Below are 13,997 nucleotides of genomic sequence, written 5' to 3' on the forward strand. Positions count from 1 at the left end.
AGGGGGGGGGGGAGAGGGCGGCAGGCCTTGGAGGAGGCGACATTGGCACCGGCGATCTTGCTGAGAGACTACTCCTCGCCGTACTTGGCCATCTCTTTGTCGAGGTAGAGGAGACGATGCTTGCTCGTCTCGGCCGTCATCATGGAGCGGTCCAGGACCCAGGTGTACGTGATGACCCACAAATATATGGGTTCAATCATAGTCCTTTCGATAAGTAAGAGTGTCGAACCCAACGATGAGTAGAAGGAAATGTTTAGCGGTTTTCAGCAAGGTATTCTCTGCAAGTGCTATAAGTAACATTGATATATAGTTTTGTAGCAAGATAATTCACAAGAAGTAACACATAACAACAATAGCAAATGTGCAGCAAGGTGGCCCAATCCTTTTTAGAGCAAAGGGCAAGCTGACAAGTTCTCTTAAATAACGTAAAGTGCTCTTGAGGACACATGGGAATTGTCGTCCAGTCACGTTCATCATGTTTGGTTGATTTGCATTCGCTACTTTGATAATTTGATATGTGGGTGGACCGGTGCTTGGGTGCTGTTCTTACTTGAACAAGCAATCCACTTATGATTACCCCCTCTTGCAAACATCCGCAACTACGAAAGAAGAATTAAGATAAATCTAACTGTAGCATGAAACATATGGATCCAAATCAGCCCCTTATGGAATAACGCATAAACTAGGGTTTAAGCTTCTATCACTCTAGCAACCCATCATCTACTTATTACTCCACAATGCCTTCCCTTAGGCCCAACTATGGTGAAGTGTCATGTAGTCGGCGTTCACATGACACCACTAAAGGAATCAACAACATACATATCATCAAAATAGCGAACGAATGCCAACTTCACATGATAACTTATAAAAAGACTTCTCTGATGTCCTCAAGAACAAAAGTAACTACTCACAGATCATATTCATGTTCAAGATCAGAGGGGTATTGAATATTTTTGGGGATCTGAACATTTAATCTTGCACCAAATAAACCAACTAGCATTAACTACAAGATGTAATCAACACTACTAGCAACCCACGGGTACCAATCTGAGGTTTGGGGACAAAGATTGAATACAAGAGATGAACTAAGGTTTGGGATGAGATGGTGATGATGAAGTTGTTGATGAAGATTACTCCCCCCCCCCCACGATGAGAGGATCGTTGGTGATATCGATGGCTCCGATTCCCCCTCCTGGAGGGAAGTTTCCCCAGTGGAATAGCTCCGCCAAAGAGCAACAGTGCTCCTAACCAGGTTCTGCCTTGAGACGATGGCGCTTCATCCTGAAAGTCTTCTCTCTATTTTTTTCTAGGGCAAATGGCTTCGTATCGCAGAAGATGGGCACTAGAGGCCTGCCAGGGGGCACACAAGCTCACAAGGTGTGCCGAGGGGGTAGGGCGCGCCACCTGAGCTTGTCATTCCCTGGTGCCCCCCTCTTGGCATTTCTTCCGCCAATATTTTTTATATATTCCAAAATAATTCTCCACAAATTTCCAGGTCATTTGGAGTTATGAAGAATAGCTATCTTTGTTGTAGCCTTTTCTGGTCCAGAATTCCAGCTGCTGGCAATCTCCCTCTTCATGTGAAACTTGCAAAATAAGAGAGAATAGGCATAAGAATTGCATCGTAAAGTGAAATAACAATCCAGAACATTATAAATAACAGTAGGAAAACATCATGCAAAATAGACATATCAGTACGCCCACTCCGGGCCATCACAATCCATGGCAGCAGGACGCTAGAGTTCGTGAACTCCGACCGGCGCGCCGCATTGCCCCTATCTCATCGGCGTCGCCGCCAAGGTAGTGGCGAAGGCGATCGCGCGCCTTCGCATCGATCGCATTGGGCATGAGTGATGGCTAGCAGCACTCCTCCTTCACATGTTGGGGTAGGGGCAAGCGCCGCTCCTCCTTCAAGCGCTGGGTTGTTGAAGAGATTTGCTCCTTCCTTCACGCCACTTCTAATTTGGACACCATGGTTGCGTGTCGAAGACAGCGAATGCGTCACCATGATCCTACGGAGCCTGACCGGGAACCGCCGCCTGTCGGTGTCGATGAAGGAAATATGCCCTGGAGGCAATAATAAAGTTAACATTTTATATTTCCCTATTCATGATAAAGGTTTATTATTCATGCTAGAATGGTATTTATGGGAAACCTTAATACATGTGTGAATACATAAACAAACACTGTGTCCCTAGTGAGCCTCTACTAGACTAGCTCGTTGATCAAAGATGGTTAAGGTTTCCTAACCATAGACATGAGTTCTCATTTGATAACGGGATCACATCATTAGGAGAATGATGTGATGGACAAGACCCATCCGTTAGCTTAGCATAATGATCATTCAGTTTTATTGTGATTGCTCTCTTCATGTCAAATGCATATTCCTTCGACTATGAGATTATGCAACTCCCGGATACCGGAGGAATGCCTTGTGTGCTATCAAACGTCACAACATAACTGGGTGATCGTAAAGATGCTCTACAGGTATCTCCGAAGGTGTTTGTTGAGTTGGCATAGATCGAGATTAGGATTTGTCGCTCCTAGTATCAAAGAGGTATCTCTGGGCCCTCGCGGTAATACATGTCATAAGCTTGCAAGCAAACAACTAAGGAGTTAGTCACGAGGTGATGTATTACGGAACGAGTAAAGAGACTTGCCACTAACAAGATTGAACTAGGTATAAAGATACTGACGATCGAATCTCGGGAAAGTAACATACCGACGGACAAAGGGAATTACTTATGTTGTCATAATGGTTCAATCGACAAATATCTTCGTAGAATATGTAGGAGCCAATATGGGCATCCAGGTTCCGCTATTGGTTATTGACCGGAGACGTGTCTCGGTCATGTCTACATAGTTCACGAACCCGTAGGGTCCGCACGCTTAACGTTCGATGATGATATAATATTACATGAGTTATGTGATTTGATGACTGAATGTTGTTCGAAGTCCCAGATGAGAACACGGACATGACGAGGAGTCTCTAAATGGTTGAGAGGTAAATATTGATATATAGGACGATGGTATTCGGACACCGGAAGAGTTTCGGGGGGTACCGGGTACTTATCGGGTGATCGGAAGGGGTTCCAGGCACCCTCGGCAAAAGATATGGGCCTTATGGGCCAAGAGGGGAAACACACCAGTCACAAGGGCTGGTGCACTCCCCATATGGGCTGGCCTAAGGAGGAGAAGGAAAGTGTGGATTAGGATTCCCACTTCCTTCCCTCTCCCCCTCTTTCATTCCCCCTCCAACAAACATGGCAGGGGGGCGCGGCCAAGGGCAGGAGCCCAAGTGGGATTCAAACCTACTTGGGGTGCCCCTTGGCCTCTCCCCTCTGCCTCCTACCTATATATACGAGGAGGGGGTGCCTAGCACACACTAGACAATTGTTTAGCCGTGTGCAGCGCCACCTCCACCGTTTACACCCCAGTCATATTTTCGTAGTGCTTAGGCGAAGCCCTGCGAGGATCACTTCACCATCACTGTCACCACGCCGTCGTGCTGACGGAACTCATCTACTACCTCAATGTCTTCCTGGATCAAGAAGGCGAGGGACGTCACCGAGCTGAATGTGTGCAGAACACGGAGGTGTCGTACGTTCGGTACTTGATCGGTTGAAGCACGAAGAAGTTCGACTACATCAACCGCGCTGAGAAACGCTTCCACTTACGGTCTACGATGGTACGTAGACACACTCTCCCCCTCGTTGCTATGTGTTTCCATGGATAGATCATTGCGCGTGCGTAGAATTTTTTTTTGTTTTCCATGCAATGATTCCCAACAGTCGAGGCCCATGAATTTCCCATCATCGGAGTTGTGGAGGAAGAACAGTGGGGAGGGATGAAGAGGAAGAGCAGAGAGATTGCATGTGTACGACATGGGAGCGCAACTTATTTAGCCTTCGCCAGGCATGTGAACGGACGGTCAGAAGTTTCAATGCGGCACAATGGCTAGAGTTGATTCCTTGGGAAGCTACGCCCGCATTGATGCGGCGGCTCCTCAGAGGCCGCGTCGATCAGCGCCGCCTGCTACTTCTTGAGCTTGCATGGATTTTCCCTTGAATAGGAAAGGGTGATGCAGCAAAGTAGAGATAAGTATTTCCCTCAGTTGAGAACCAAGGTATCAATCAAGTAGGAGGAACACACAAGTCTCCAATAATTGCACATACACAAACAACCAAATACTTGCACCCAATGCTCTAAAGGGGTTGTCAATCCCTTCACGGTTACTTGTAAGGATGAGATCTGATAGTGATGGATATAAGCGATAAATAAAAGTGTAAAATAAAATAAAGGTAAATAAATTGTAGCAAGGTTTTATTGTGTTTTCATTTTATAGATCTGAAAATATATGGTAAAAGATAGACTCGGGGGCCATAGTTTTCACTAAAGACTTCTCTCTTGAAAGAAAGCATACGCTGGGTAAATAAATTATTGTTGATCAATTGATAGAAAATGCATAGTTATGACGATATCCAAGGCAATGATCATGTATATAGGCATCACGTCCGAGACAAGTAGACCGACTCCTGCCTGCATCTACTACTATTACTCCACACATCAACCACTATGCAGCATGCATCTAGTGTATTAAGTTAACAAGAACGGAGTAATGCCTTAAACAAGATGACATGATGTAGAGGGATAGATCCAATTGTAGGATCGAAAGTATGTCTAGAGTGGGGGGGTGATTAGACTACTTGACCAAATAAAAATCTAGCCTTTTCCAATTTTAAGTCTTGGCAGATTTTAGCAACTTAGCACTAGTCAAGCAATCAACCTACACGTGCAAGTCTAAGAGTATACCAGCGGAATGTAAAACATTGCACATGAAGGTAAAGGGATGAGTTTGTAGGGAGCAAATGCAATGTAGACACGGAGATTTTTTGCGTGGTTCCGATAGTTGGTGCTATCGTACATCCACGTTGGTGGAGACTTCAACCCACGAAGGGTAACGGTTGTGCGAGTCCACAGAGGGCTCCACCCACAAAGGGTGCACGAAGAAGCAACCTTGTCTATCCCACCATGGCCATCACCCATGAAGGATTTGCCTCACCAGCGTAGATCTTCACGAAGTAGGCGATCTCCTTGCCCGTACAAACTCCTTGGTTCAACTCCACAATCTTGACGGAGGCTCCAAAGTGACACCTAACCAATCTAGGAGACACCACTCTCCAAAAGGTAATAGATGGTGTGTTGATGATGAACTCCTTGCTCTTGTGCTTCAAATGATAGTATCCCCAACACTCAACTCTCTCACACAGATTTGGATTTGGTGGAAAGATGATTTGAGTGGAAAGCAACTTGGAGAAGGCTAGAGATCAAGATTTGTATGGTTGGAATGGAATATCTTGGTCTCAACACATGAGTAGTTGGTTATCTCTTAGAAAATGAATGTTGGAAAGTGTAGGCATGTTCTGATGGCTCTCTCCACGAATGAAGAGTGGGTGGAGGGGTATATATAGCCTCCACACAAAATCTAACCATTACACACAAATCACCAAACTCGGTGGGACCGAATAATGAAACTCGGTCAGACCGATTTAGTTCAAAATGTGAACGTTGGGACTTTCGGTGGGACCGACATGTCAACTTGGTGGGACCAATTTCATTAGGGTTAGGGCATAACGTAATCTCGGTGAGACTGATTACACGAACTCGGTGGGACCAATTTTGGTAATAAGCTAACTAGAGAGTTGGCCAGGCAAACTCGGTGGGACCGATTTGCTCATCTCAGTGAGACCGAAATGTTACAAAGGGGAAACAGAGAGTTTGCATTGTGAACTTGGTGGGACCGATCGCTCATCTCGGTTGGACCAAAACGTTACGAAGGGAAACAGAGAGTTTGCAACCCCATCTCGGTGAGACCGAGATCCCTATCGGTGAGACCGAAGTGACTAGGGTTTTTGGAAGTGGCTATGTCAAGAAAAGTCGGTGGCTCCGGATGGAATGTTTCGGTGGGTCCGAGTTTGACTTTTGGTTTGGGACATATGTGGATATGAGAAAGTGGTTGAGGGTTTTTTGAGCATATCACTAAGCATTTTGAGCACGCAACCCATTGAGAAACACATCATCCCCTTTTAATAGTACTGGCTTTTCCTATGGACTCAATGTGATCTTGGATCACTAAAAGTAAAATGTAGAGTCTTGAGCTTTAGAGCTTGAGCCAATATTTTGTCCTTAGCATTTTGAGGGGTCCACATTTCTAATCCATGCCATGCCAATCATTGAGCTTTCCTGAAATATTTATCTTGAAATAGCATTAGCTCAATGAACTATATGTTGTTAATAATTACCGAAACCACCCAGGGATAGTTGCACTTTCAATGTCCCCCTTTTTGGTAATTGATGACAACATATAGATCAAAGCTTCGACAAATGATCATAAGATTGAAATACATCGTCGCTTTGAGAAGTATGCGATAAGCAAGAGCTCCCCCTAAATTTGTGCATTATTTAAAAATTGCTTTTGAATGCAAATGCACAATCGATTAGGATCATGGGTTACTCTTCCAATGCACATACATCTTGGTGGAGCGCTCAAAATGATAGAAATTAAAAGCATGCACTCATCACCAAGCAAAGTGAATGATCATATATGGGATATAAGAGATAATATCATCCAAGCAAGCATTAAGGTAGCATATGATCAAACACATGATCATACAAGTATCTCACACAAACATAAAGTATCAACCAAGCACACAATAAAGTTCAACCAAAAACAAGAGAGACAAAGAAGCAAAACACTCTCTCTCGAAGCCTATGATCTATACATTTCTCCCCCTTTGGCAATAAGTTACCAAAAATATTGAAAATGCATAGTGCTATTCGTCTCTCAGGCTTGGTCTTCTGGAGGTGGTGTAGAGAGAACTCCAAGGACGAAGGTATCTGTTAATGTAGTTGGAGCTGGTGGAGTGGGTGCTGGAGGTGGCACTGAAGCTGTAGCTGCTGGTGCTGGCGATGTAGCTCTAGAATCTGGTATTGGCACTGCAGTAGACCTCTCACCTCGTAGCACACGTTAAAAAGCATCCATAGTTGCCTTTCCTCTATTTTCCTCAGCTTCCTCCTGGAGCTGCTCAACGGCTGTCTGTATCTCAGTAACCTTCAGATCAAGATCATAAAATTTTGTCTCAACAATCCTCTCCAAGCTCTCCTGATACTGAGTCAGGGTGGCCAAGCCCTTCTCAATCCTCAAAGTAGACTGGATCAGATATGCTAGTTGATCTTGCTTGCTCTTCAGGAACACCTGAGATGCTTCCTCTACACTTGGCATCCTTGGAGCTTTCTATGCCTTAGCCTTAGCTCTCTTCTCTTGTGCTTGAGCTGATGAAGGTTCATTCTCATTCATCACAACTGTGTTGTATTCAAATTCAGGGTACAGAGGTAAGTGCTCCTTGTCCAACAAGTAGGTGCCTGTGCCCATCTTTGAGTTGACGAGCTCCTGAATGTGTGGAGCATACCCACAAGATCTTTTCTGATCTGCTGTTGTCCTCTTGATTGTCTCTATAATCAGACTCATGACCCTGAATTTTTTAGGTACATCAAATATTTGTAGCAAGTTGATGGAATGTCCTCTAATCATCTTGTGATCTCCAGACACGGGTAGCAAAGTATGCCTTAAGATGGTGTCAATGGTACGCAGACCAGACAACAAATAGTGTACAAATCCAAGCTTGTGTGTCTCCAAATCTTTATCAGAGATATCTTTGTACATGTTTGCCATAGAGTTGTGGTCTTTCTTCTTCTTGGCATACACATCCAAGTCATCCTCATGTTCTTTTGGGACATTAATCAGCTAGGCCCATTCTTCAACAATAGATTGGCACCTTGTACCTTCAAACATCCATACTATCCTTCCATCTGGATAGAAGTGAGCAGTGGAGTAAAATTGCATGACTAGCTCATCATTCCACTTGGTCAACTTTTGACCCACAAACTCATCAACTCGACAAGCTTTGAAGCTGTCTTATACACCTGGGAAGTGATCTTCATTCTCTTTGATGTATTCCCAATCAACCCATCTCATGTCACAAACAATTGGCTTGTTGTCAAGCAGAATAGTCTTATAGAAGTCTTGTTGTTCCTCAGTATGAAACCTGTAATCAACTGCAGTCCTCCTCCTCACAACATAGGGATCAGACTGTCTCCACAATCTCAGTCCTGCATCTTTCCTGATATGCATGTCCTCAGCCACAGGATGAGCATCATTGTGGTCTGGATCAGTTTCCTCAATACAAGGGATTCATCATCCTCTTCTTCAGCTTTAGGCACTAGGGCCTTGTTTTTCTCTTCAGCTGGAATGTTTCTGGTGCTTCTCTTGGGCTTAGGAGGCTTCTGATCTTGAGCTATTGCTTTGGGAGCAGTTTTGGGCTTTGATGTGGCAGCCCCTGACTTGATTGCACCTCCCATAAGGTTTTGGGACTTTGGTGCTGGTGCAGCATCCTCTTCCTCTTCCTCTTCTTCTGCTGGATCTTTAAACATGGATGATCTCCCAAGGACTCTGGCAGTGGTCTTCTTAACCCACTCCTTCCTCTTATTGCCATCTCCAGCCTCTTTGGGTTCGAGAGTGAACTCCATAGTTTCTCGAGTGGAGGCTCTGGCCTTAGACATAGGAATCCTTTTTGCTGGTGCCTTCTTGTTCAAGCCTGGCTTTGTTGTTGCAGCTGTGCCATTCTCTTTCTTCAAGACTTTCTTCTTTGAGCTGACTTCTTATTCTACAGCCACATAATCCTCATCCTTAGAATCAGAGGTTCTCTTCTTCCTTGACCTGGTGGCTACCTTGGGCAGGTTACTAGGTGTGCTCCTGCTGCCCTCATCATAGCTGCTTGATTGATCAGAACCCTCACTCAATTGCACTTGTTCTTCAGAACTGTTCTGACTGTCACTCTGGTCAGCCATCTTGGCAATTTCACTGACAGCAAACCCTGTGAATAGATATAGATGAGGTAGAATGGATGAGCATCACAAAGTGCAGAGTTTTTGCAAAACAAATGACTCAAAAACTTAGTTTTAGTTCTCCACACAAAGCATTTCGGAGCTACTGAACGTCTCCGTCGTATCTACTTTTCCAAACACTTTTGCCCTTGTTTTGGACTCTAACTTGCCTGATTTGAATGGAACTAACCCGGACTGATGCTATTTTCAGCAGAATTGCCATGGTGTTATTTATGTGCAGAAACAAAAGTTCTCGGAATGACCTGAAACTCCACGGAGCGTATTTTTGGAAATAATAAAAAGTACTGGCAAAAGATCAATGGCAGGGGGCCCACACCCTAGCCATGAGGGTGGGGGCGTGCCTGCCCCCTGGACGCGTCCCCCTATCTCGTGGCCCCCCTGGAGCTCCTCCGACCTCAACTCCAACTCTATATATTCATTTTCGGAGAGAAAAAAATAAGGGAGAAACATTCATCGCGTTTTACGATACGGAGCCGCCGCCAACCCCTAAAACCTCTCGGGAGGGCTGATCTGGAGTCCGTTCGGGGCTTTGGAGAGGGGAATCCGTCGCCATTGTCATCATCAACCATCCTCCATCACCAATTTCATGATGCTCACCGCCGTGCGTGAGTAATTCCATCGTAGGCTTGCTGGACGGTGATGGATTGGATGAGATTTATCATGTAATCGAGTTAGTTTTGTTAGGGTTTGATCCCTAGTATTCACTATGTTCTGAGATTTATGTTGCTATGACTTTGCTATGCTTAATGCTTGTCATTAGGGCCCGAGTGCCATGATTTCAGATCTGAACCTATTATGTTTTCATGAATATATGTGAGTTCTTGATCCTATCTCGCAAGTCTATAGTCACCTACTATGTGTTATGATCCGGCAACCCCGAAGTGACAATAATCGGGACCACTCCCGATGATGACCGTAGTTTGAGGAGTTCATGTATTCACTATGTGTTAATGCTTTGGTCCGGTACTCTATTAAAAGGAGGCCTTAATATCCCTTAGTTTTCGCTAGGACCCCGCTGCCACAGGAGGGTAGGATAAAAGATGTCATGCAAGTTCTTTTCCATAAGCACGTATAACTATATTCGGAATACATGCCTACATTACATTGATGAATTGGAGCTAGTTCTGTGTCACCCTTGGTTTTGACTGTTACATGATGAACTACATCCGGCATAATTCTCTATCACCGATCCATTGCCTATGAGCTTTCCATATATTGTTCTTCGCTTATTTACTTTTCTGTTGCTATTGTTACAATCACTACAAAACACGAAAAACATTACCTTTTGCTACCGTTACCACTACTATCATATTACTTTGCTACTAAATACTTTGCTACAGATATTAAGTTTCCAGGTGTGGTTGAATTGACAACTCAGCTGCTAATACTTGAGAATATTCTTTGGCTCCCCATGTGTCGAATCAATAAATTTGGGTTGAATACTCTACCCTCGGAAACTGTTGCGATCCCCTATACTTGTGGGTTATCAAGACTATTCTCTGGCACCGTTTCCGGGGATCATAGCTCTATTCTTTGAGTCACTTGGGACTTATATCTGCTTATCATTATGAAGAACTTGAAAGATCCAAGAACCAAGATTTATCCCTCAACTACGAGGGGAGGTAAGGAACTGCCATCTAGCTCTGCACTTGATTCACCTTCTGTTTTGAGTAAGCTTGTGACACCTAAACCTGCCTCTCCATTCATTCTGATATGTCACATGTTATTGATGATGCCACTTCTGCTATGCATGATACTTATGATGAAACTACACCTATGCTTGATACTACTATGCCACTTGGTGAATTTCTTGATGAACAACTTGCTAGGGCTAGAGAGAATGAAATTATTGAAACTGATAATATTGATGAAAGTGATGATGAAGACTCTCCCCATAATAAATATGAATTGCCCGTTGTTCCTGAGGGTTATGTTCTGGATGAAGAATCTGCTAGAGCTATGCTTGCTTGCAATGATAGATATGATCTAAAGAGGTTATTAGCTAAATGGAAGCAGTAATCCCTTAATGCTAGAATGAAACCTGACCCTGCTTTTTCTACTTCACGTATCTTTGTTACTGATAAAGATTATGAATTCTCTATTTGATCCTGATATAATTACTTTGGTTGAATCTGATCCTTTTTATGGCTATGAATCTGAAACTGTTGTGGCACATCTTACTAAATTAAATGATATAGCCACCCTGTTCACTAATTATGAGAGAACTCGTTACTTTTATATCCTTAAAATATTTCCGTTCTCATTAAAGGGTGATGCTACGATATGGTTTAATTCTCTTGATCCTGGTTGTGTGTGTAGTCCCCAGGATATGATTTATTACTTCTCTGCTAAATATTTCCCTGCTCATAAGAAACAAGCTGCCTTAAGGGATATATATAATTTTGTGCAAATTGAAGAAGAGAGTCTCCCACAAGCTTGGGGGAGGCTTCTCCAATTACTTAACGCTTTGCCTGATCACCCTCTTAAGAAAAATGAAATACTTGATATCTTTTATAATGGACTAACCGATGCTTCCAGACATTACCTGGATAGTTGTGCTGGTTCTGTTTTCAGGGAAAGAACACTAAATGAAGCTGAAATTCTATTGAACAATATGTTGACAAATGAAAATAATTGGACACTTCCTGAGCCAGTTCCTGAGCCAACTCCTGAGCCTATTCCTAAACCAACTCCAAAGAAAAGAGCTGTTCTATTTTTCAGTCCTGAAGATATGCAAGAGGCAAAGAAATCTATGAAAGAAAAGGGTATTAAAGCTGAAGATGTTAAGAATTTACTTCCTATTGAAGAAATACATGGTCTTAATTTACCACCTGTTGAAGAAATATATGGTTTTAATCCATCACCTATTGAAGAAATACATGATCTTGATAACCTGACACAGGTAGTAAAGGTAAATTCTCTCTATAGATATGATAGAGCTGAAATTCCATGTACTAAGTTTGCTAGCCCATGCTTAGATGAGTTTGATAAATTTATGGTTAAGCAAGAAGACTTCAATGCTTATTTTGGTAGAGAATTAAAACGCAGTGCTGATATGCTTGAACACTTGGGTGATTATATGGCTAATGTCAAAGGTGAACTTAAACTTATTAGTAAACATGCTTCTATGGTCACCACTCAAGTAGAACAAGTACTTAAAGCTCAAAATGATTTGCTCAATGAATTGAATAGTAAGAATAATGATTTTGCTGTTAGAGTGGCTACTAGAACTGGTAAAATGACTCGGGAACCTTTGTATCCTGAAGGCCACCCTAGGAGAATTGAGAAAGATTCTCAGCGAAATAATATAGATGCACCTAGTCCTTGTAAAAGGAAGAAAAAGAAAAATGATAGGACTTTGCATGCTTCTAGTGAACCTGTTGGGGATATGACTACTGGAGGTAAACCGGCTTGGAGTGGCCGGGTTAACTTCATGAATATAGAAGCCCATGAAGACGTGAGGATGGTGGCGCTTTACGAAGGCCCGAGGCCCAAAGGCGAGTTAAGGCCTGTAGATGTAAACCGACTCTTTCATGTAACTTGTATTGTAAGTTAGAAGGAATAGAGACCGAGCCGAACATGTTTATGATCCGGCCTCGGGACTCTGTAAACCGGCGGGCGTCAACCTATGTATATAAAGGGACGACCCGACAACGGTTTAGGGACAACAGACAACAACTCGAGAGCGAGGCAAAGCGGATTCGCTCCCTCGTCATCGAAACCCCAGCAATACCAATCACAACTAGACGTAGGCTTTTACCTTCATCGAAGGGGCCGAACTAGTATGAAATCCCTTGTGTCCCTTGTCCGGTTTAACCCCTTCAAGCTAACCCGCAGCGATGGATCCACGACTAAGTCCTTTCACGAGGACATCTTCCATGACAAACCCATGACAGTTGGCGCCCACCATGGGGCTATCGCACGATGGTTTCGAGTTCTTGAAGGGAAGCTTCAAAGGACTCATGGGATACGCTGTGAGCCGAATGATGAAGAGTCATCGCGGCAAGCTCTACATCGACGATGCATGATGGGGTCCCGAGGCCGGTTCAATCGAATACGGGTACCGGGTCCCCTTTGGTGGGATTCACGTCTTCATCGGCAAGATCAGCGAACCGGGCCCTGAGCTGGACACCTGCACCGACATCATCGAGACGACTCAGTGTGCAAGCCCTGCCCCGGTTCAGCCAGCAGCAAGGCATGTTTTCGTAGGTGTCATCCATGGAGCAGAACATGAGGATGGACCGGCATCTGATGGAGAAACCATTGTCAGTTCTGATGACGAGTCTTCAACCGGAGAGACCGAGTCGCTATATCAGTTGCAGTACGGCTGGATTAGCGGAGGTTCCGATGGCAACATTATTCTGGACCCCCTCGATCCGCCAAAACGGGTCGCTGTCTTCATGGCCGAAACCCAGCCAGCGCGACACTCTTCTACCGCCGCGGCGATGTTCTCCGATTCAGCAACAACAACGCCAGCAGGAGCAGGAGGCCCTGTGCCGCCTCCCGCTCAGGTTTTGTCTGATTTATTCGATGCTTTGGTAGCATTGATGGCCACGGAGGTGGACGCGACAGCCCGAGATCAGCACAACGCGGAGATTGCAAAGGTGAAAGATCAGATAACTCAGGCTAAAGCGGACCTGGCAGCAGAGAACGCCAGGATGGCTACAGAACGGGCCGAGTTGGAAGCTCAGGCCTACCGGGTTAGGTTGGACCAGAATGCCTCAGATGAGGTCATGAGAAGAAGATACCGGTCGCACCTCCCGCCGGGTTATGAGCCAAGAAATCTCTTCAACACGCCAGGAGCCGGACCAGTAACCAGCCAGTGGTAAACCGGACGGAGGCGCCGAGAACAGGAGCGCCGGTTCAGCCGCGCACGATGGACCCGCCTCGTCAGAACAACGTTGTACCGCAGTATGTCCCAACGCCCCCGGGGCATTACTCCAACCCGTTAGACAACATTGTGGCCGCCGCTTCACGATTGGAAGCCCTCCCAGCTGACGGCGAGTCACCAGTGGCGGTTGAGACATGACGGG

Source organism: Triticum dicoccoides, chromosome 5A (genome assembly GCF_002162155.2).
Source record: "Triticum dicoccoides isolate Atlit2015 ecotype Zavitan chromosome 5A, WEW_v2.0, whole genome shotgun sequence".
NCBI lineage: Eukaryota > Viridiplantae > Streptophyta > Magnoliopsida > Poales > Poaceae > Triticum > Triticum dicoccoides.